The following is a 20,256-nucleotide window of genomic DNA, read 5'->3' on the forward strand; positions in this document are numbered from 1 at the left end:
GACTGACCCAAGTTTAATTTGGAATGTGCCCTTCTTCTGACCTTTCTCTTAGCACCAGTTCTGGTTCTCAGCTCTGCTTGGGTACCTCAGTATTAGTATTTTTTATAAATTAAAAACAAATTTTATTTATTTATTCCCTTTTGTTGCCCTTGTTGTTTTATTGTTGTTATTGATGCCATCATTGTTGGATAGGACAGAGAGAAATGGAGAGAGGAGGGGAAGACAGAAAGGGGGAGATAAAGACACCTGCAGACCTGTGTCACCACTTGTGAAGCGACTCCCCTGTAGGTGAGGAGCCAGGGGCTCCAACCGGTCCTTATGCTGGTCCTTGTGCTTTGCGCCACCTGCGTTTAACCCACTGTGCTACTGCCCTACTCCCAGTATTAGTATTTTATAGGAATGTACTACAAACAAGTCCAAACTCCTGAAATCCCTAAAACCGGCTTTTAGATATTCCTTTTAAAAAATATATATTTATTTATTCCCATTTGTTGCCCCTGTTGTTTTATTGTTGTAGTTACTCATGTCATCGTTGTTGGATAGGACAGAGAGAAATGGAGAGGGGAGGGGAAGACAGAGAGGGGGAAAAAAAGATAGACACCTGCAGACCTGCTTCGCTGCTTGTGAAGCGACTCCCTTACAGGTGGGGAGCCAGGGGCTTGAACCGGGATCCTTATGCGGGTCCACGCAGGTCCTTGCACTTTGCACCACCTGCACTTAGCATGCTGTGCTACTGCCCAGCTCCCCAGATACTCCTTTTATGTTCCTACTAATGGCGCTATTACTCACCGTCTCTCTGTCTGTTGTCCTACCTATCCTAGCCTGCCATCGTTTCCCTTCTTTCTTTTCTGCTGTGTCCACTGTAATAATCTTACATCTGTTTTTGCAGGAACAGTGCCTTCTGACCTCTGTTACTCCCCCCCCCACCCCTAATGCTCTCTCTCTATTTATTATCAGAATACTGCTCATCTCTGGCTTATGGTGGTGCCAGGGATTGAAGTTAGGACTGTAGAATGTTGAACATTAAAGTCTTTTTGCATAGTCATTATGCTGTTTCTCCACCATATTGCTTTACCTTTGAATCAGATCTACTTCATATCAGACTAATTTTTCTAAAATTGACTCCATCCAGGGTCCTGCTTGCCTCAGAAGTCTCCAGTGGTTTCTGGGACTGCCTCTTGGAATCAATCCACCGACCTGATGTTAAAGCTCTTCACATTGTGGCTTTAACTAGCATCCTGGCCTTTTCTTTTATAAGTGCTTTGTTCAGGTCTGGCACTCTATTAATCAGCCTGTCTTTATAAACCTACTCATTTCTTCTGGGCATGAGGCAGACTCTTCTTTCTGAGATGACCCCTCTGCTCTCCACTCAATCCAATCTTTTTTGATATATATATTATATTATATATAATATATATAGTATATATTATATATATATCCCATTCTGCCTTGTATTATGGTTATTTATGACCTTGTCTGCATCTTCCTGGACTCTTGGTCACTTAAAGGCTAGAACCATGTTCTCCTCACACATAGCAGGGATTCAGAAGTTATGTATGAAAAGGAAGTGATGATGTGTAATTTAAGAGGAGATAAAACAATAGGTACACTTAAATAGACAGATAAGGGCCAGAGAGGCAGTTCCTAGGCAGAGTGCTTGCTGTGTTGTGGGAATAGCCTGGGCTCAAGCTGAAGTGCCACATGGGAGGTGCTATAGTACTAGAGGAAGATCTGGTGCTGTAGTATCTCTGCTCTCTCTCTCCCTCCTTCTCCCCCCCTTTTGCTCCCTGATGGAAAAAGGCTGCCCAAAGTGGTGAAATCACTCATGTGTGAGGTCCAGTTTCCACAAAAACAAAGGCAAAACAAAGCCAGACCCACACCTCCGATAGACAAATCTATCTAAAAATCTAGTTAAGAACGGGTAGGTACACTGACAACATGCACATCTTTTTTTTTTTAATATTTATTTTATTTATTTATTCCCTTTTTGTTGCCCTTGTTTTATTGTTGTAATTATTGTTGTTGTCGTTGTTGGATAGGACAGAGAGAAATGGAGAGAGGAGGGGAAGACAGAGAGGAGGAGAGAAAGATAGACACCTGCAGACCTGCTTCACCGCTTGTGAAGCGACTCCCCTGCAGGTGGGGAGCCGGGGTTCGAACCGGGATCCTTATGCCGGTCCTTGTGCTTTGCGCCACCTGCGCTTAACCCGCTGCGCTACAGCCCGACTCCCCATGCACATCTTTTGAATGTTCAAATTGCAATACTTTATTGGGTAAAATGGTATGATTTGAAAGCTTGAAAGCTATTTACTATTGAAGGTGACTTAAGGCCAAACCAATATAATGAGGGCAGGAACAGGATTTACTCTCCCCCTCCCACCATCACCCCCCTCTCACAGGGTATACATGCATTTTATTTTGAAGTGAAAGTCCTCTAAGTACCTGGAGAGGAAAACCTGACTCCCCTTCCCCACATACTGATAATGGGATCTGAGCACAAAGGGAAACAAGTGCTAACTTTTCAAACCTGGTCCTTAGCTGCAAAAAGAAGGGTTTGAACTCAGTGAGCTTTGTGACATGTTATAATTTGGGAAAAGATGAGGTCTTTATTGTTTTTCTCTGTGAATTTTGGTTAATCTGACTAAAAAACAAAAAACTCTGTACTGGGCAGACTTTCACCGAAGGGAAAAAAGGCGACTTTCCTAAATGCACTTCTGATTTTGTGGTGACGGCAGAGCCCAGTATCTAATCTTCTTCCCCACTTCCTGTGTTATGAAATGCTAGGCATAGTTTTCTTTTGGCTCAGTTCCCTTAAGAGCAGAGAGCTGGGATGAAAGATAGCAAACACTGCCCTCTTTTGGCCAACCTGGGGTTCTGCCTATTCCTCTTGAGTGTCAGCCAAGAGTTAAAGTCAGGCTAAGGGAACCTCAGCATGTAATTCCATTTCAGATACTCTCTGTGTGGTTCTGAGGTTCCAGCAGTGTGCAACATCTTTATTTGGGTGTCACAAACATTTAGCTTATCCACGGCTGCCGCTTTGCACCCGAGACCATTTAATAATAGTTGTTCACACTGACCTAAAAAGAAAAAAAAGTGGGTGTATAGCAGAAAAGAGACTATTGTTTGAGGTTTCTCTGCTCCCACTGGATTACTGGAGAACTAAAGATAAAATCTCAGACAGAAAGCAACGTGTCAGTAGAAACAGATAGGAATACCTCTTATATTGGGTCACCCTTCATTTGAAAAAGATGCCTTTTGTCTTAGAGACTTGAGAAATTCTCAAATAATTTGGTTATGATGTTCTTGTCAGTGCATCCTATGAGATATGACTTTATCCTAGTAGTACTGGCAAGAGAAGCACATTTCTGCTCGTGGAACAGTTTATACATTTTTTATAAGCATCACTAGAGATTAAACATTACTATGATCTCCTTACTTAGTTGATCTGAATCACATTTATTGCCAATTTCTTTCTTGTGAAAATGTGTATGCATTTGGAGGGGCTGTAGATAGTAGGCGGGACGAAGAAGTGCAGGGGCAAATTACTTAGAACTATATTTTATTTTATTTATTTATTCTCTTTTGTTGCCCTTGTTGTTTTTTTTTTTGTTGTTGTAGATGTTGTCGTTGTTGGATAGGACAGAGAGAAATGGAGAGAGGAGGGGAAGACAGAGAGGGGGAGAGAAAGATAGACACCTGCACACTTGCTTCATCGCCTGTGAAGCGACTCCCCTGCAGATGGGGAGCCGGGGGCTCGAACTGGAATCCTTATGCCAGTCCCTGTGCTTTGCGCCACGTGCGCTTAACCCACTATGCTACCGCCCTACTCCCAGAAATATATTTTAGAGTTCTCTTGGCCTTCTGCCAAACAAACTATTTGACTTGGTTTGATAGCTTTTGGGCTCAGTGAATCAATTAATCATCTTATAATTCTGTCCAACCACTGCGTACTCAACCAGGCGTTGATGTACATCAGACAAGCAGGAAAGCTGGGTGACAATTGCAGAGGCAGCTCTAACTGCTGTTCTGATGCAAGGAGACCACGTTTAGAGTCTGCAGCCCATTATTCTGTTTAAAACTGGATTCTGAGTTGCAGCAACTCTCTACCTTTTATATGACTTCAATCTAGTCCTAAGGGAACTTGTTTGTTATTGTTGCTTTGTTATTGCCAGGTTTTCACAACTCTGGGCTGATTTTTTTTCACATAGAAAGAGACAGACATGCAAACGAGAGAAAGACCACAGTGCTGAAGTTTCCTCCAGTGTGGTAAGGGCCAGGCTTGAACCTGCTTGGTCAGCATGAGAGAGCAAGCACACTACCCAGGTGAGCCATGCTGCTATCCCAGGAACTGATGCTTTCTATTTATAGACCTTGTATTTTGATTGGTGGTTTGAAAAATATGGTTAAAAAAAAAGTCACATTCAGCACAAACAACCAGGGAATGGAGCCTAGAGAAAATTTTCTACTGTTCTTCCACTTTGAAAGGTGCTGCCAGGATTGTTACTTTTACAAAAGGAACATCAGGACTCTGCCAGTTCTTGTTATCCTCTCACCAAAGGAAGATCATGGAGGGTAAAGTATATTTAAGAGTAAGAAAATATCTATCCAAAAACAAAGTCAGGAAAAAGATCTGTTTAGTTGTTTTCCTTTTGCAAAGTGCCTTTGATGGAGCATTTGCATTGGCTTATGCCCATGTGTCTAGAATCACTCAGATAAAAGTAGCAGTTTTCAGCCAAGTACTGCTCAGAATGCCTCGTTTGTCTGAGAGTTCCCATTCAGATATGCACAGAGCTGAAATCTGAAACTTGGGGGGTCTGTCTTTTTTTTTTATTTTAATAATCCAGTTGAATAGAGCTCTGGAGAAACATAGTGAGAAATGGGTAGCGTGCTAAAATATTTTTAGAATGCTGACATCAAAAGGTAGACTTTTTTTAAAGAAATAATTTCTGAAAAAATGTTGTCCACTGAGGGAAATGTAAAGGAACAATTTGAAGGAAATACTATAGTTTGAAGAAACTTGATAGCAAATATCCTTTAAATATTGAGAAAAACAGTGCTGGGTTTATATTCTTTCCTTAGGAAATATAAAGTCCTTGAGTCAAACACAAGTTAGACATAGGGAATGTTTGTGGATAACAGCAGCACCACCACCACCAACAAAAAATGTGCACATACTTCAAAAGCTAAGGGGATATTCTTTTTATAACGTTCTATTCATTACTTTTGAAATGTGAATAAGATACTGAAAACTTTTTTTTTTTTTTTTTTTTGCATTTCTGTAGCACTCTGTCAAAGATATTAAGGATAGTTCATTTGACAGAAGAGATGAGTCATGGGGAGAAAATTAAAAAAAAAAGTCACTTTCCAGTGTTGATTTGTGAAGCTAGGAACAGAAATAAGAATGTGACTTTTTTTTTCTCATGGATGTTTGGATGCCATCCTTGGAGATACGCCACATGAGGGCATGTGTCATGGTTGGAGACCTCTCTTCTCCTCATCCCACAGTTTGCACACATTTCAATTTCCAGCAGCCCCAGCAGTGGCAGGCTGCCACATTCTTACTAATAGTATTCCAAATAATGCATCGGAGGGCCTCTTCCTGGAAGTGCTGTTTAGACGGAGGGTACCGTATTTGCTCTGCAACTGCCGCCCTAAATATTGAATTAGCAGGACTGGGCTGCTAGTAACTACTATGCTCTGGACCCAGATGGAACACACTTCCAGGCTTTGCTTGATGTGTCCAGAGTAATACAAAGAAAACAGGGTGTAATAATGACTGTTGACCTTCACATGCGGACATAGATTCAACTAATTTAGAGGTGATTTTAGAACTCCTCCTAGTCCTGGGATCCCAGCATTCAAGAACATTATCACAGATTGGTTTAAGTCACTTCTGCATTGACTAAATCAGTGAAAGCACAAAGCCACTCATGTTTCTGATCGATAGCAGGTACTGAACAGTGGGGGAATACTGAGAGTTGTGCATGGAGCTTCTCCAGCTATTAGCAACGAGCTTCCCATCCAACAAAACAGATTTGCTAGCTTAGCTTTGAACTTAAGTCAACAAAGATAGAAAAAAAAAAAAAAAGAAAAAAACTATGGGGAATGCAGCTATTCAAAGGGAACTGCATTTTGCCAGCAAATAAAACAGTGACTGTTTTGCTCATGAAAAGAAGGCTCCCAACAAAGGTACTAGATGTTTCTTTTTCAGAACCCTCCCATAAGGCCATGTGCATGGTAACTCACAGATGACAATCACTGTGCAGAAATATTTCTAAGCTCATTACAGTGAAAGCACTAGGACATCAGAAGCATAAAAGAGAAACCGACAACTTTGTTTGTCTGTCTGTTTTATAGACAATAGCATGTTGGTTTTGAGAGATCATATTTAGGAAAGTGTAGCACCTGGAATAATTTAGAATCCAATTCTACCTTGGCAGAGACCAATGAAATATTGTAGTAGATAAAGACAGGTCCTTTAATGTGTTAGCTGTTTTTTTTTTCTATACAGTTTCATTATTCCGTAAGTTCTGTCTTCCTTTAATCATACCAATAGCTCTTTGAAATGGGGAAAGAACTACAAACTGGTAATTACCCTTTGTGCTACTATCCAGGGTCACTTTCCCTGCCCCATCTTAAATGTGTTCCCTTGAGTGTGAGATGCTGACCCATGACAGTTTGGGGAGAGTCAGGTGGTATCCTGGACTTCCCTCTCCACACACACACACCAATTAGACATTAAACTTGTCAGCAGTTGCTGACATCTAAAGCCTAAAAGTGGGCTGCTTTGGCACAATAAAATGTACAGGCCAATAAAGTCCGCTTGGTGATTGGTCATGCTCTTCCATATCCTGCCTAGCCTGAGCTCATTTTTATCACCAAATTCACAGCACAGTTTGTCCACAACAAAAGCTCATTAGTTCCAGGCATAAAGTTTGCCCCTCTAGCCACATCTATCTATTCTTAGGCAAGAATACAAAGGGGAAAAAACAGTAGTAACAGCAACAGTAAAGAAGAAACCATTTAAAGAGAAGAAGGAGGAGGAGGAGGAGGAGGAGGAGGAGGAAGAGGAGGAGGAGGAGGAGGAGGAGGAACCATTTCAGGCTAGATTTGCACTTAGCAGCACTTGTCAGGTGGGCCAGGGAGACCTGGTCTTGAGTGAGTTGGGTGCAGGAAGGACAATTTCACTTTGGCATCACCAGTTGCTGGAGAAACAGTGCTGACGAGACTCAAGGCCCACGTGGAGGGAGCACAGGGCTTTGGGAAAAGAAGTTCAGCAGACACGCTGGCTGGGTTACCACCTTTCAGGGAGACTCTATTTCTGGTTCTCAGAGATGCTGCCTTGGACTGAATCTTTGTCACCAAGGGGAGAAGAAACTGCTCTGGTATTCTGTACCATGGTGCAGTCCTTCACTTCAAGTTCACAGAGAACTTTCACTTCACCCTCACTGCTTCCTCTTCTTTGGCATAAAACAATTTAGTGATCTTTGAGGGGGAATTTGATGAATCACTAGTGTGTTGCAATAGTCATTCATCTAAAGCTTCATCAACTATGCTGCTGAGTTAAATCAGTGAGTTCCAGAGAAATCTCTTGAGAAATATGCAAGCACTTTTGTATATCTCCAAAAGGTTTATTTATTTATTTATTTATTTATTTTTATATCAATGATGCTTATCTATTTAAGATTAGTGGTAAGGGGGTGGACAGTAGTGCACTGGGTTAAACGCACATAGTACAAAGTGCAGGGACCCACGCAAGGATCCTTGTTCAAGGTCCCTACAGGGGTGTCGCTTCATAAATAGTGAAGCAGGTCTGCAGGTGTATTTCTTTCCCCCTCTCTGTTTTCATGTCCTCTCTCAATTTCTCTCTGTCCTATCTAATAACAGCAACAACAACAACAAAAACAAAAAGGGGTGAGGGAAAATGGCCTCCAGGAGCAGTGGATTCATAGTGCAGGCACTGAGCTCCAGTGATAACCCTGGAGGCAAAAAAAAAAAATAGAAAAAAAAAGATAAGTGGTATTGTTTTGTTTATTGTTGTTGTTGTTATTGACTTGCTATAGGAAATAGACTCCTGGACTTCTTTTCTCTTTGTTTGTCATTGGCTAATGTCTTTGACACTTTGGTGCAGCTGCTTAAGCTCCAGGGGGATGCCACTGGCACTCACATGCTCAGAAAACTATTCAAGGTGGGTGTTTTCACCAGACATAAAGGTACCTTTAAATCAAAATGCTTTCATTTAGTTGCACCCCAGACTCTTGGTAGATGTATGCAGTCCTGAGAAGGCACGGGGGTGGGGGTGGGGGTGGGGGTGGGTGGGTGGGGAATCTGAGACTCTGAAAAGTGATGACTTGCTTCTTCCAGGCAGAATGAAAAGGGAGGGAAAGGCCTGGCCTGCTGGTCCCCACTCCCAGGATAAACAATTAGAAGGTGCCCTGACCTCAGCTCTCCTGGGCTATTCCTCCTTGTCATCTAGTTCTCCTACTAAAACCATCTCCTTTTGCTGCTTTCTTGCTGTTGTCTGGCCAGCTGGAAAGTAAACAGCCAGGACCTTGATTTTATGCCACCACTGTATTCCCAGCACCTGAAAAGCAAGACCAGAAACACACCCCACAGACACACATCCAAAGTGCTTTATCTGAAGCCCATGGGCTAAAAGTGTTCTGGGACTTTAGAATGTTTGGATTTTAGAAAGATCACAGAGTGTGTGTCACTAAATTATGAAACAGCCTCAAGGGTCCTGTGCAGTGTCCTATAATTAGACACATTTGTGTATCTGCAGTGAAACACAGAGTAGATGAAGAGTCACATAAAGGGAGCTCCTCAAAGGCTTTAAATAGCCTCATGTCTGTTCAGGCCAGAAGTCCTGTCAAATAAGCTTGCTGTCAACTTCTTTGGGTTTGCAGTTTGGATCACACATAAATGATTGTTGGCCTGCAGTCAGTTAATATGTGCTGAGTACACAAATTAATAGATACAGTTACATGCCTCCTATGTACCCAGACTCTGTCACAGGGCTGACTCAGAAGCAACTATGTTAGATAGATATGATCCCTTCCAGCTCAGGCCTACAGAGCTGGAATAGAGCATTAATATGCCATCTCAAATGAGACACCTTTCCAAAGAAGAGTGCAAAGATGGGTTTCCTAATTACCAAAGGGTGAAGTCTGTGAACCACACCTCTCCTCTCACACATCCACCCCATCTCAGCTCCAGGTATATTAGTCATGGACTACTGGAATGTGATCTTCAAGAAGATCCCTTAGTGTGACAATGGAACCAGAAGTCAGAGACACAGAGTTTTCACTGAAGAGTCCAATATTTCTCTATGCCTTTCCTGAACAGTCTCTGGGAAATTTCCTCAGCAGAACATAGTCCCAGACCACCTAGGGGCTGAACACCCCCCCCCCCACACACACACACCTTTTAATTTTATAGTTATCATGGGGGCTTCCCTTTCCAGGGTAACTTTTTTTTAAAGATATAGACAGAGACAGAGAGGTGACCGAGAGAAAGCACCAAATCCTCCTCAGACTCAAATCGGGATCACTTGCATGACTAAGCAGGCAGCCTCCCAGGTGAGCTATCTTGGCGACCCTGAATCTTCTTTAGAGACTAGCGGGAAATGCTGGCATGACTAGAAGTGCAGTGGGATGCTCCTCTGACCTGGAAAACAGGCTGATTTCCTGGGACATCTGTAGCATTTGTCATGGAGGCAGGAAACTAAGTCTCTGAATCCAAGGTACCAACTACCAAGGCCATCTACTTCATTAGGCAAAGGAGTGCTGACCTGTCTTCTGTTGATAAGTCTTTGGAGTAGCTCACCCATCCATCCCTTCCTCCATCTCTCTCTCCTTCCCTCCCTCCCTCCCTCCCTTCCTCCCTCTTAATCAGCAAATATTTACTGACCACCTGCTGTTCCTGGCCCTGTCCTGTATGATAATGTGATTGACATTAGTGCAAGGAGACTGAAGACAAACAGAACATTATTAATTTCACTGCCCCTCCTTTATAAAATGTTTGTAAAATGACTGTATTTTTGATATTTGAGAGGCTGGTGTAGCAACTAGGTGGCTTTGGTGTCAGGTGGATCTGGATTCAAATCCCAGCATTGCCATATATAGCTTTTTTCCATGAAACTCTTATATCTTAGTTTCCACATCTGTAGAACGTGGGCTGGGGTCACTGTGATGATGATTGAGCTAGAAAATGGAGATGTGTAACATCATGCCAGGCATATAGTTGGTACACTCCCATCCATTCATCGAAAGTCTACTATGTGCCAAGTTCTGTGTGATATGAGTCAGATCAAAGAGCTGTGACTAATACTAGATAGATTTCCAAACTATTTAAAATTAAATTTGAATTAATATAGGCTATTTTCTTTTTATTTATTTATTTATTTATTTATTCCCTTTTGTTGCCCTTGTTTTTATTTTTGTAATTGTTGATGCCGTCGTTGTTGGATAGGACAGAGAGAAATGGAGAGAGGAGGGGAAGACAGAGGGGGAGAGAAAGATAGACACCTGTAGATCTGCTTCACCACCTGTGAAGCAACTCCCCTGCAGGTGGGTAGCTGGAGGCTCGAACTGGGATCCTTACGCTGGTTCTTGCGCATTGTGCCACCTGCGCTTAACCCACTGTGTTACTGCCTGACTCCCGATGTTTTTTAAATAAACATTAGTATGTTGCTTGGGAGGTGGCATAGTAGATAAAGCATTATACCCTCAAGCATGAGGTCCTGAGCTCAATCCTTGATATTACATGTTCCAGAGTGATGTTCTAGTTCTTACTCTCTAATCAGTAAATCTTTCAAAGACATTACTATGGTAGTCATAAACTAAATTCATGCTTACTAAAGAAAAACTGGAAGAAAATAGAAGTAGAAAGACACAATGGTGGGCGGGGCTGATAGCATTATGATTATGTAAAAAGACTCTCACATCAGAGGCTCTAGTGTCCCAGGTTTAATCCCATGCACCACCATAAACCAAAGCTCAGCAGTGCTAAAAAAAAAAAAAAAAAAAAGTCAGGTGGTGGTGCACCATGCACAAGGACCTAGGTTTAAGCTCCCAGACTCACCTGCAGTTGGGAAACTTCGTAAGTGGTGAAGCAATGCTGCAAGTACCTCTCTCATCTATCTTTCTCTCTGTCCCCCTTCCCTCTCAATTTTTCTCTGTCCAATCAATAAAATAAAATTTAAAAAATTAAAAAAATAATAAAATAAAAGTACAATGGCGAGGACATTGCAGCTACAAGGCAGGCCTAGTCCTTTGTTTTCATAATGTTTACTTTGTGATAGAGAGGGAATAAGCAAGATAATTTCTAACAATGGTAAGTGCCTCAAAGTAGGGTGATTATTTTATGTCTTTTAACTTCTTAGTTGTGCTGGGATGTCACATGTGTGACTTCACTCTATCTAGGTGACAATTTTCATCATATCTCAGAGAGAGATGGTGTGTGAGAGAGAGAGAGACTGAGACTATGGCACTGGAGCTTCCCAAGGTGATATATTTTCTGAGGCAAATACTCCCATGGGATGTCAAGGCTCAAACCTGAGCTACATACATGACAAGGCATGTGTTCTGCTGGGTGAGCTATCTTCTGACTCTAACATACTTTTTTTTAAAAAAGTTTCATTTATCTTATAAAAGAAAGAGAGACATCTATGTGCCACAGATCTGTAAGCTCTGTTATACATAGTGCTTGGAATGAAACCCAAGGCCTCATGCATGCAAGTCTGGTGCTCTTAAATATGCAGCTGCCTCCTCAAACACCTCAGGGTGGTGTTTCAGGAGAGGCAGTGGGACTGTCAGAGAAGGAGATCCTGAGGAGGGTGTGGTAGAGCTGAGACTGAAATGACCAGGAGCTGGAAGTGTAAAGGTCTGGAAGAAGTATTGTTAACCAGCATGAGTTTTTGCAGTGTTTTTTCTATCCAAACATCCAGCTGTTTTTCATCTAGTCCCAGAGGGAAATGACGTGAGTAAGCTGTTTTTGCCAAAGAGTTATAATTTAATCTTTCTGGTTCTAGAACCAGTTTTTACCAACTTAAAAAAAACTTTTTTTTGGTATCTTTAGTTCTTTCTGGTCTTTAGAACTTAAAAACTCCTTGAAGAGAGGATCAAATGGGCATGGATACTTTATTGAAGTGGAGGCGATGATTTCTCCTAACCGGAACATTACTCAAAAGTCTCAGGAAATGATCCCTCTCTAGACTTGCCATCCATCAGGCCCCATCCTCAAATCTCATGCCTACAGCTGGTCTCTGGATTGGGTATGTCTAGCAGAATATGGCCACTACAGTCAAAGCTGAAGGTTTTTCTCAAATATATTGAGATTTATGAAAAGAATGACAATCCGTTGAAATAAGAGGACATGCACCAGTGAGGATTTGCAGAGACAGATGTTCACTCTTTATTTTGGCTCCCCTCAACTGTGGCTGATAGATTGGCTCTAAATTCTTCACCATGAGCAAAAGTTTTTTTTTTTTTTTTTTTTGCCACACAGTTCTTGTTTTTGAATAACTGGATTGCTGAAAAATGGTCTTGCCGTTAAGAAAAGATAAAATCACCCATACAGACAAAACACACAAGGAACACTGGTCACAAAGGACATAATAGGACCAAGGAGGTTGCTCAGTGGACAGAGTGCATGCATGAGACCCCAGGTTTGATCAAGGCAGTAATAACTAAGCAGTGCTCTGGACTCTCTCTCTCTCTCTCTAATTAAATAAGTAAATAAATATTTCTAAAAGCACGACAAATTTTCTTTGCTAAAATGTCTTCCTTCATTAAGAGGGGTGTCGTTTTTCAACTACTGACATGCATACTCGTAGCTGATCTTTGTACTGCCTTGTGAAAGGCTTCTGCTCTGTTGTTTGATAGAGGGATGCTGCTATCTCATATCTTCTATGTAACAAACATGTAGTAACTGGGAAGTACCAACCTGGATCACATATTCTATTATAAGCTCAGTCTTTGTATTCCAACAAATTATCAAGCCAGATTTTTGTGCCAAATCCCCAAATCTTGCCTGTATCATGTTCTCCATTTTAAAGTAAAAATAAAGCATAAAAAACTAACCAACAACAAAGTCTCCATCATTTTCAAGAAACACTCATCTGGTATCATGTAAGCATTTCTTTGGGGCTGGGGCTATAGGAATAGCTTGTTTCCTCTCCTTTCTCTCCTCCTCCTCCTCCTTCTTCTCATTTTCATCCTCTTCCCCCTCTTCTTGTTCCTCCTCTTCCTTTTTTTTTTGGTCTCCCGCTTTGACCGTTGTATGATAAATTTGGTTAAAAAGCCTTGGAGAACAGACTATTGTGTTTAAGTTCAGTAAAGGATTGCTCACTAGTGCTCCTGAAGATGGTTTTGAACTACTAACTGACTTTATTGTATTTGCCTTAGTCTGGTGAACTTTGGATTTGGATAGGTGAGAAGGTCATTGCTCTTACCAGTAATTTTTTTTAATGCTTAGAATGTACCTTAATGATTAATATATGTTGTCAACTACTGTTAAATTACTACTAATAAAAGTTATTTAAGAAACTAATATGTATGTCCATGGTATAACTAATAACAATTTTTACATCAATTTACATTTCTCCACAATGATAAAAACAAATCACATTCAACATATGGTATACACAGGCAGAAATAACCTTTGGGTTAAACTCTCTAGAGAGCAGTGAATTTTAAAAGTCCTTTATAGTGTGGTTTGGTGGTTAAGGTAGGAACATTAAGGGCCTAGACACTTGCCTGTAGATTTCAGTTTTCTCCCTTATGAGCTTGACTAAACTTGGGAAAATTACTTAATCCTTTAAAACTCCAGTTTGTTTATAAAGTAGAGTTTATATTACCTACCTCATCATGTTGTTTTGGACTAAAACAAGATAATGGATATAAAGGGCTTGCCACAAAGGAGGAACTGAACAGACTATAGTGTTTATTATTATTTGATTTTGCTTACTTTGACATAAGAATTTTTAATGACTGTCAAGTAAAGTGCACCTGAACAGCAACTATAACCACTCCCGCATGAGTCTTCCATTTTTTTTTAAATAAAATTTCTTTTCTTCAAAATTTATTTTTAGGGCAGGGGAGATAGCATTATTATGTGAAATGTCTTTCATGCCTGAGGCTCCAAAACCTTCAATCTCCCATATCAACATAAACTAGTGAAGAGCAGTGCTTTTGTAAAAAAAAAAAAAAAAGAAAGAAATAAAAATATGTTATATCACTATATAACACACATATATGTACATGGTATTATATACATATATTAGTGATTTGTAAGACCATAAAATTACAGGGGTGTAGTTCCACACCATACCTTCCACCACAGTTTTTGTTTGTCCTCCACTCACACTCCTACTCCCAGGATAATCACCATAGTTTTCACAAAGTCTTAGAGATAGTTTGACTATTTTTTAAAAACAAGTTTATGTGTTTCAACTCTTTATATTGCACATACAAACAAAACTATCCTGAAGTTGTCTTTGAGAGAAATGCAGGCCATTTGGTTAAAATTATAAACTACCTCAGTAAGAGTCCTTGAACAACAACAACAACAAAAATCTGAAGGGTAAAACTTTGTGACTTTAGATCTTCCTCCCCTTCTCCACTTTTTTTTTTTTTTTTTTAAAAGCAGAGTCAGGGGTGTGGGAGGTAGCACAATCATTATGCAAAAGACTCCCATCCCTTAGGCTCCAGGGTTAGGTTCAATCCCAGGTGACATCATAAATAGGACTCCAGTGAGTGGAAAAGAAAGAAAGAAAGGGAGAAAGAGAGATAGAGAGCAAGAGAGAGAGATGGAGATAGAGAGAGAGAGAAAGGTGAAGAAAAAAAGAAAGGGAAAAGAAATAAAAAAGAAAAAAAGGGGATTAAACTCATGCAGGATTCCAGTGAGTTGTCTCATGGACCCAATTCTTGTCTTCTTCTTCTTCTTTTTTTTTTTTTTTTAATTTATTTAGTAAGTGGTGGGTGGGGGAAGGAATGTGGAGACACCACAGCACAGAGCTCCTCTGGCACCTTCAATAGTGTTATTTTGTAGTGTCAGGGCTCAAACCCAGGCCTTCACACATGGTAAAGCAAATGTTCTGTTGAGTGAGCTATCTCTCCCTCCTTGCCCCCAGCCACCCACCCCCCAAGCCATCCATTTTTTAAAATGTATTATTGGATAGAGACAGAAATTGAGAGGAGAGGAAGAGACAGAGGGAGAGAGACAGAGAGACACCTGCAGCCTTACTTTACCACTTGTGAAGATTTCCCTCCTACAGATGGGGACCAGGGGCTTGAACCTGTGTCCTTGCGCACTGTAATGTATGTATTTGACCAGGTGTGCCACTACCTCCCACCCCCAGCCATTCTTATAATGGTTTGCTCCAGAAAAATGTAGGAGTTCTTTTTTTTTTTTCTTTATTGGGAAGATTAATGGCTTATAGTCAATAGTAAAACACAGTTGTTTGCACATGTGTAACGTTTCTCAGTTTTCCACATAACAATTCAACTCCCTCTAGGTCCTCCTCTGCCATCAAGTTCCAGGACCTGAACCCTCCTGCCACCCCAGAGTCTTTTACTTTAGTGTAATACACTAGGTGTTCTCTAATTCAAGAATTTTATGAAAGTCATTCTGGGGGGTGAGGAATCACACTATTGAAGATCACTGAGGTTTAAATGCTACACTAGCTTCATTTCCCCCTGATTAGTAAAAAGTGATTTTTTTTTTTTTTTAAAAGCTGTTTCTGAGCTAACCTGGATTGATTTCATTGTACTTCTGAGGACATACTGCTAAACCCCATTGTGTTTACAACCCTATAATTGTACTAGGACACCTCTAGCTAATATTAGGATTTTAAGTAGTCATTGTAGAATGTCCTTAGACTTCAAATTGACATTGGTTAAGAAAACATTTTCACATCCTGGGCTTGAATGGATGCTACATTCAGGGCTTCAATGGATGCTACATACATATTTCACTAATACCACCTCCCACCTTGTTTTAGCAACTAAACAGGAGGGGCTGTGTGTGGCTCCAGCTGTCTCTGCCCTGGCTCACTCTTTCTGTAGGTCTCTCTACATTCTTGGGCCAATCACCTCCCCTGAAATTCCTTTTTAAAAAAATGTATTTAAAGCTATTTAATATTATTATTATTTAGTATAGAAAGAAATTGAGAGGGAAGGGGATGATAAGAGTGGGGAAGATAAAAGATCCCTGCAGCACTGCCTCACCACTTGTAAAGCTTCCCCCCAGCAAGTGGGGACTAGGCACTTGAACTTGTGTCCTGATGTACTGTAACATGTGCACTCTATTAGTTGTGCCACCACCCGGTCCTTGGGATGCTTTTCAGAAAGTGGTTTTGGAACCTTCTGGTAACAGGAGGGAATTTAATCCTCTTTTGAGAAAGTAGCTAGACTAGGTAGTGACATGCTTTGCTGTGTATATAATCCAGGTTGGAGTCCAGCCTCCACTGCATTGGAAAAAACTATGGTACTGTGCTATTTATCCCTCTTTCTCTTTGTTTCTCTCTGTTTCCTTTTAGCTCAAAATAGGCGATCTGGGTGGCCCAGGTTGTGGCACAGTAGGTAAAATATTTGATTCCCAAACAAGAGGTCCTGAGCTCAATCCCTGGCATCATAGGTAAGAGTGATCACTTTCTCTCTCCTTATTTTCCCACTAATAAATAAATATTTTTTTAAAATTAATCAGGCTGGAGTAGTAAAGCTCTGGCCACAAAAATAATAATAATAATACATTTGGGGGGAGTGGTGGAAAAATGTACTTTTTGTTCAAGTCAGAGGCCAAAATACTTCCTTCCTTGGGTGGCCCTTATACTTCCTGGAAGCATAACTGGACATCCATACTAATTTTTCTTTACCCCTGTAGTTCTGTGTCTCTGTGTGATCACTTACTATTTAATTTCCAGTGCCATGTGAGCTAATCATGCTTATTGTACAAAACTTGCAAAAGTGTGGGGGAAATAGAGATAAAAATCACTCCCCAAAGGCAACACCTGTCACATTTCAGCTTTATTGCTTTTCAGCCCTTCAAGGTCTTTGCCTGCTTTAAGTTATTTTTTTTAGAACATGATGCAGAGAACATGCTGTTAACACCATTTCCTTACTGATACTCTGTGCCAGATATAACAGTAGGCCTTTCCCTGTGATTTGTGATATTGTTTGTAGATTTAACCAAAAGAACTTTTGCTAAATTCTTACTTATTACAAGAGTAAGATATATATTTTTTATTAAAACCAGAATATGTGCATAAGTTCAAATAGAAAACTCAAGAATTATCCCACCACTCAGAAATAATTTATGACAGTATTTTGGTCCAGCACTTGGTCAACCATGTTGGTTGGATAAGTGAATTCTCATTGAGCTCACATGATCTGGATGATACTACACTTGACAGTTTGGAGTTTAGGAAGTAGTAAAGGTAGATCTCTGGCAGTGGAGTGACTACAGTTCTGGAGCTGAGGTTAAGTTGCCTCTTCTCTGCATGAGAAGAGGAGGCATGAGACCACTGGAACTCATACTGTCATAAATTGTTTCTGAGTGGTGGGATAATTCTTGGGTTTTCTACTTGAACTTATCCACATATTCTGGTTTTAACAAAATATATATCTTACTCGAGTAATAAGTAAGAATCCAGCAAAAGTTCTTTTGGTTAAATCTACAAACAATGTCACAAATCACAGAGAAGAGGGGCAGACTTTGCATTTTTCTCCAAAGTCATGCAGTTTAGCACGTGGACCACAAGGTGTTATCTGCAGTTCCATGAATATGAGAACCATGGTCAATTTTCATTATTTGGGGGAAGCATTTCAGACTATGGCATTAGATTCTGTAGTGGAAAGAACTTTAAATTTGGAATTCAAAGAGCTGGGTCCCAGTCCCCAGCCAGCCACTCAGGTCTGCAAATTTCATAGCACTTTCTAGCTTTAGTTTTCTCCTTTATCATGTAGATAAAACTAACTCCTAAGAATACACATTCTTCCTGTGTGGACAAGTTATGGTGAGTAACCACGACCCTGAAGACGTGAGTGGGGCTGGATGCCTCTCTGGAATGGGGAGAGGAGGCATGAGAACATTGGACCTCATATTCAGATATTGTCTCAAATTTTGATTTTTAAAGATTATTCTCATACTTGCATGTATATATTACATCAGTGAAAAATAGTTGCATTGCATTTATGAATGTGTAATAAAAATCATGATTTGCTAAGTATTGATTGTACTGTATTTTTACAGCTCTCATTTTTTTGTTTGTTTGTTTTTTTCACTTTATTTTGAGTGTACTGGAAGCCTGGGCCAAAGGAAGTGGCTTTGGTCTTCTGACTTTTGGGAAATCTTCTTTGCTAAAGCACCTCATAAACTATGTGTCACTCTGCATACGTTGAAAACAAAATGGAGGAGGGAAGAGTGGGGTTGTTCCTTGGTGGGTGCTGGAGTGTTTATGGAAAAGATGATGGAGAAAAAGTTGGGGAGTGAACAGGAAATTCCAGAAATAGCCCCCCCCCCCCAGTGTTGTCTGACTCAGGCTACTTCAAACATAAGCAGTGTCGGTAAAATGATAGAAACAGAGGAAAAAACACATTTCAAATGTTGTCTTTCACAGCTGGAGGAAATAGTTCAGCTGATTGAGTGCAGGATTTGCATGCCTAAGTGTCTAGGTTCAGTGCCTGGTGTCATATGTATGGAGTGGTGCTCTAGTTTCCCCTCCCCTCCCCTCCCCTCCCCTCCCCTCCTCTCTTCTCCCTTTTTCTCTTCTTCTCTCTCTTTTCTTTTCTCTTCTCTTTTCTCCTCTCTCTCTTCTACCACATATGAAATAAATAACATAAGTCAATTTTTAGAAGTGCTGCCTTCCTTTCCGCAGAGAGATGGTTATTTTCCAGTCTTTAGGAAGAACAGATTTTTAGGACAAAAATTTTGGCATGAAACAATGAAGGCAGTTAAATATCATTCCTACGGCATTATCTAGAACTCCATGAAGATACTAATTGTAGTAGTAACAGCGTTATTGTAGATGACCCCTGTGTTCCAAACTGCAATTTGTAGTCACTCATGGTCAAGCGTTTCCTTCTAATTTTCTATCCTAAGTCCATTGTATGCCATCATTTATTATGAGGGACAATTTGTATCACAAAACTCATAAAGTTGCTGCAATTGAGTGAAATCATATGACTAGGAAGTTATCTCACAATTTAATAGAGCAAAAATGAACATTTTGCCGTTATATTGTATTCTCAAATTGGCTGAAGCTCTGCCCTTTCATTTATGAGGAGCAGGCTTGAGCCTTCTCATGCTGGGAATTTTCCAGGGTAGTGATGGTTTTCATTCCTCTTTTCTGGTGTCTCTCCTTAGACAATGGTTTCTGTTTAACCTTCACATCCAAGGCCTCCACACTGGCCAGTCCTCGGAGCTAACCTCCCCTAACTCAGATATGAGACGACTGCAGTTGACACAGATAATGTGTCTTGAGACACTTTCCTTCTAATGGCTCCCTGGACCCACTCCACTCTGGGTGGAAGACCTTTTGTAAATGAACTTGGAGACAGCTACTCCCTTTGTTAAAGGTAGACATCACAGTCTTCCTGCTTCTTGTCCCTCCTTCCCCTCTGCAAGACCTGACCAATGAAACAGCTCAGTGCAATCAACTCTTTTCTGATTTTGAGGGTTTGCTGACTCCTGACTCAGTTGAGCCTCTTAACTATCTCAGTCTCATTTGTCATATGAGAGTAGTAGTCATTCCACCCTCACCTGTTTGTTATGAATTTTTAAAGAATTTAACATTTTTAATTATTAAAATTAAATTTTTATTTATTTATTTTGGATAGAGACAGAGAAATTGAGAGGGAAGAGGGGCCGAGAGAGAGAGAGAGAGAGAGGGAGAGAGAGAGATCTGCAACACTGTTTCACTGCTTGCGTGAAGCTTCCCTGCTACAGGTGGGGACTGGGGCCTTGAACCCTGGTCCTTGTGCACTGTAATGTGTGTGTTCAACCGGTTCTGCTACCACCTAGCCCATACTGTGAATACTAAATGATCTAAGACAGTGCTTCTCAATGGGTGTGTGATTTTACACCCCAGCAGATACTTGGCAATTTTGGGGGGTCAGGGGAGAATCACAACACAGGTGGGGAGGACAGGATACAACTGGCATGTGGAAGGGAGGGGCCAAGGATGATGCTACAACTCTCTGCTGCATGGAGCATCCCCACAACCTAGAGTGATGGGACCCCAGATCTCAGTAATGC

The 20,256-nt window shown here is 40.8% G+C and overlaps 2 long non-coding RNA genes across 2 annotated transcripts in view; both read left to right on the top strand.

Annotated features, from left to right (window-relative positions):
• LOC132537550 (uncharacterized) overlaps nt 1–20,256 on the top strand; it is a 233,266-nt gene that overhangs the window by 49,381 nt on the left and 163,629 nt on the right. The gene's annotated exons all lie outside the window — the stretch shown is intronic.
• On the top strand, nt 4,247–18,228 carry LOC132537708 (uncharacterized). The gene is made up of 3 exons (XR_009549166.1): nt 4,247–4,323; nt 16,541–16,638; nt 17,967–18,228. It is a non-coding gene; the product is annotated as an uncharacterized LOC132537708 (long non-coding RNA).

The sequence above is a fragment of the Erinaceus europaeus genome, chromosome 3 (assembly GCF_950295315.1).
Source record: "Erinaceus europaeus chromosome 3, mEriEur2.1, whole genome shotgun sequence".
NCBI classification, from domain to species: domain Eukaryota; kingdom Metazoa; phylum Chordata; class Mammalia; order Eulipotyphla; family Erinaceidae; genus Erinaceus; species Erinaceus europaeus.